This window comes from Mustela putorius, unplaced genomic scaffold (genome assembly GCF_011764305.1).
Source record: "Mustela putorius furo isolate JIRA1106 unplaced genomic scaffold, ASM1176430v1.1 tig00003850_pilon_pilon_pilon, whole genome shotgun sequence".
Classification (NCBI taxonomy): Eukaryota; Metazoa; Chordata; class Mammalia; order Carnivora; family Mustelidae; genus Mustela; species Mustela putorius.
Window position 1 is genome coordinate 6,700,354 of NW_025422002.1, and position 4,267 is coordinate 6,704,620.

The window sequence follows — 4,267 nt, forward strand, 5'->3', positions numbered from 1 at the left end:
TTGTGTCAGCAGGAAAAGAAACATGGCACTCAAATCCTGGCTGTAGAGCTTCTACTTGGAAAAGATATATGTCACTTCTGCCTTATTCCGATTAAATAAAATGAAATATCTTGAGTTCAGCAGAGTAGGAACATATAATTCACCCTTAGGGAGGAACATGCTAAAGAAAGAATTTGGGGGCAAATAGTAATACAGTCTACCACTGAGAGATAACCATATATTATCTAGCTCCTTTATTTAGTCACTTTGGTTGCTTTTATCCTATATACCAAGCTATAGTGTGAAATGATGTGTGAAAGTAAGAAAGTTCCTTTCAAAAGTTAACAGCAGGCTATCTACAATGAATGGATAACAAGAATTTATAGAATTAGGCATTACGACATCATTTCTGATAGCCTGGACAATAGTATTTATATCAGCCCTCTAATTACAGTTTCATGGGCTTCCTTGCTTGTCTTTTGGTAAGGATAACTTTTCTTTTGAGTTCATATTTTCCCAAATCTGAAGAACAGGATGTTGAATGAACTCCCTTCCTTGGTGATGACTTTCCAGTCTGGTGCATTTCTCCACAGTCTACCCCCTCCTTCGATTCTAGCTGTAGCTCAGATCATTTCAGAGATCTGAACATCTAAGCAGAAATTTCCATAGTACCAGACAATAAAGTAATTACATTCTATCATCATTTGTCCTTCCCTTTTAGATCTGTGTTAGCATCATTAGCTTTAATTTAATAACACCATCTTTTATTATTGAACATTTAGAATTCACCTTGTTGGTTAATTTTTAAATTTTCACTTTTGTTAAACCTCCAAAATGTTTTATAGAGTCTACTGTCTTTCTGATGCCCACTTTGCTTCCTCCTATTTTTTCTCTTTCTCTCTCTTTCCCTCATTTTCTTTTTTCTTCTCTTCTTTCCTTCCTGTCTGTCTTTACGTTTTTACCTCCCTGTCTCTGTCTCTCTTCTGTCTTCTCTCTTTCTTGCATGCTATTCTTCCCTCTTTCCTCCCTTCCCTTCTCACACACACACTCTCTCTTTCTCTCATTCTCTCTCTCTTTCCCTCTCTCTTTTTCTTTCTTTCTCTTACTTTTTAATGGCACACAGTGGTTGGGTTTGATATAAAACATTTCATTTATTGAATGTGTGGTGGACACCTGGTACTTTGCTAAGGTTGTTGGGACATTTGTAACATTAGATCATACTAAATATGGCACACTTATGACACAAGATATTGGTTCTGCCTACAGAACAGAAAATTTGTAAATTAGTGGCTATAAGATGTTTGGAGCTTTATCTGGAGAATTCAGACATCCTTATTTCTCTGACTCATCCCCAGCAAGGATTAAAAAAAAAAAAAATGGTTCTACCTCTCCATGTGTACTTATTCTGAATGCATCTGGAATAACTTATCTTTAATAAGTCCAAGCAGCTCACACATTTGCTTTCATTACTGATATTACAGCTCTAGCACCACCTTGGGCCCTTTAAATAGTAAAAAGTATCAGACTCTGTATAGTTCCAGTCAAGGCCCTTTTAAGGCAAAGTCATAGCTGCGGTCCTCCAGTGGGTTTCAGGCTGATTATTAGTACCCCAGTTCTCCTTTCTCTTCAAACTTGGAAATATGCTTGTGTGAGGATTTATGTGCAGTTGCTCGCCATAGCCAGACACATGTCCTTATTCTCTTTTCTGCCAGCTCAGTACAGTTTATGTCTGTAGGATGAACTCATATCTTCATGCATTCATTCATCCCACAGGTGGTTATGGAGCATCCCTATCTGTCAGGTACCCTGTTTGGTGCTAAGGTCCTGCAGTTAAAGATTGACCTCATGTGCTCAAGGAAGTGAGTTTGGTGGAGGCAGGCTCAGAAATAATCATGTCAATACAAAGAGATAGAACCTGTGCTCCAAGGAAGCCCTGTGGTCCTCTGAAAGTGTAGGAGAAGGTTACCAACTCAGCCTTGGGAAAATGGTCATCCTGCAGATAGGGACCCTTGGTTGGTCTGTTATGTATACTATTGTTATTTCTTTGTCTTTAGGCAGCATTTCTTAAGGGGTGGAAGTGAATCTTTAGATTACATCCAGGAGAAAGGTTCAGTTTGTTGCCAGTGTGTGTGTTTGCAACGAGGATGTTTTTTAAGCAAGTATTTCTTTGACGTCTAACATATCTCAAGAACAGTATGATCTTAAATGTACAGCCTGATGTCTTACATACAATAAGTGTGCCCATGTGTAGAACCTGGTTTGGGAAGTAGCGCCTTGCCAGCCCCCAGAAGTTCCACTGATACCCTGCTAGGCAGTACTGCCTCTGGGAAGGGCACTATCCCGACTTCTGCCACAGATTGGTTCTGCCTGGCTTTGAACTTCATGTAAGTGCAGTGCTGTCATACAACTAGTGCTCTTTTGTTTCTGTTTTTTCTGAGCTAGTTTGTCATTTGTGAGATTCATCCATGCTATAGGGTCAGTAATAGCTTATGCTCTTTTTTTTTTTTTAAATAATACACATTTATGTAAAATAATACATTTGCAGCTCAAATAGTTCTAAAACATACATTTCTGATTTACCCACCTTTTTAAAAAAATATTTTATTTATTTTTGAAAGAAAGAGAAAGAGTGCAGGGGAAGGGGCAGAGCAAGAGGGAGAAAGAATCTCAAACAGACTCTGCACTAGTATAGAGTCGCCACAGGGCTGGATCCCATGACCTTGAGATCATGACCTGAGCTGAAACCAGGAGTCAGATGCTTAATAGACTGTACCACTCAGGCACCCCAGGTTTATCCAACTTCTTAAAAATATTAGAGGGCAGCTGCAATCATGGATTTCAGCTCCATGATTATTTCTTTGCCCATTCTTTTTTCTCTTTTCTTTCCCGGATAATTTCTTTCAGATATGCCTCAAGGTAGAGGGGGGTATCCTCATATTTTGTTCACTGTTTTTTAGGTAAGATCTGCTTTCTCATGGGCAGGTTCAGTGCTCTATTTATGCAAAACATCCCGTCATTCTGAAGGTTCTTGGGAAGCCTTTCACATCATCATTCTCACATAATGTATAATCTTGCATTAACCCCAGTGTACTGATCCTTACAGCATTGTAATACCATTTTCTATTTTTAAAGATTTCATTTATTTATTTGAGAGAGAGCACAAGCAGGGGGAGGGGCAAAGGGAGAGAGAGAAGCAGACTTCCAACTGAGCAGAACCGATGCAGGGCTCGAACCCAGGACCCCTGGATCATGACCCTAGCCAGGCTTAGCTGACTGAGCCACCCAGTGCTTCAATAATACCATTTTCAAATACCCTCCTGCCACCATTCTGATGCTGCAACAGTGGGCCTGCTTGCCATTTTGACCAGTTCATACAGTCTTTGTCATTTGTAGGGTTCGATCTCATATTCCATTTTATGACCATGTCACAATTTGTTTGTTTATTCTATGGCAAGAAATATTTGGGTATGTGGGCTTTCAATACCATTCTAATCTCCCTTTTAGCTCAGTGTCTTGGCAAGTAGCAATAACCACCACTGTTCTCCAGTGGAATAAGAAGCACATCTTGCCTAGGTCATATACCCCTCTGAAAATTAATGAACTTCCCTTAAGCCATATTGATTACCACACAGAAATCAGGAGCCATCAGAAGGAGGACTGGTTCTCCTATGATGAAGACGCAAACACTGGAAGGAAGGAAAGAGCCTCTGTCAAGGAAGCTGAAATGATACACAAGACCAGAAGGTCAATTCTTTCTCCTCTGGGAAGATAAAAACTGGAATCCATTGCATTTTCAAATAGACTATGTTAGAGCAATTCAACCGTGTGGTAGCCACATTTTCTATTTGTGTTAAAAGGTCTGTAGAAACTGTGGATATAAACCTTATATGGGATGTTGATCTTTGCAATATGCTACAACCACTGAAATTCTCAGTGAAAGGACTGTAGGGTTTCTTTATACTATTCTCTTTCTGTGTCCTTTTATTTATTTATTTGCCTATTTAAGAAAGTATTAAGGCATATCTTGAAAAATATTATTTGGCAGGATTCCATGTAGACAACTAATGCTTTTATTTACTTAGTAGCTATCCTAGCCCAAAGTTACAGACATTGTTTTCCCATTTCCTTATTTTTTTTCCATTTCTTTAATAAAATTTGGTACTTGAATAGTAAGAGGGTGACAGTCTTCTAGATTCTAGATTCTATTTATAAAGGACTCCTAACTCCATGATAAACTCATAGCCAAGGAAATATTAATCAGTTGCCAAGAGACAGCTCTGTGCTAGAG

General features: G+C 38.9%; 1 pseudogene; it reads right to left on the minus strand.

The window, feature by feature from the left end:
* Nucleotides 1-2,829: 2,829 nt before the first annotated feature.
* LOC101680990 lies at nucleotides 2,830-3,338 on the minus strand (annotated as a pseudogene).
* Nucleotides 3,339-4,267: the final 929 nt, after the last annotated feature.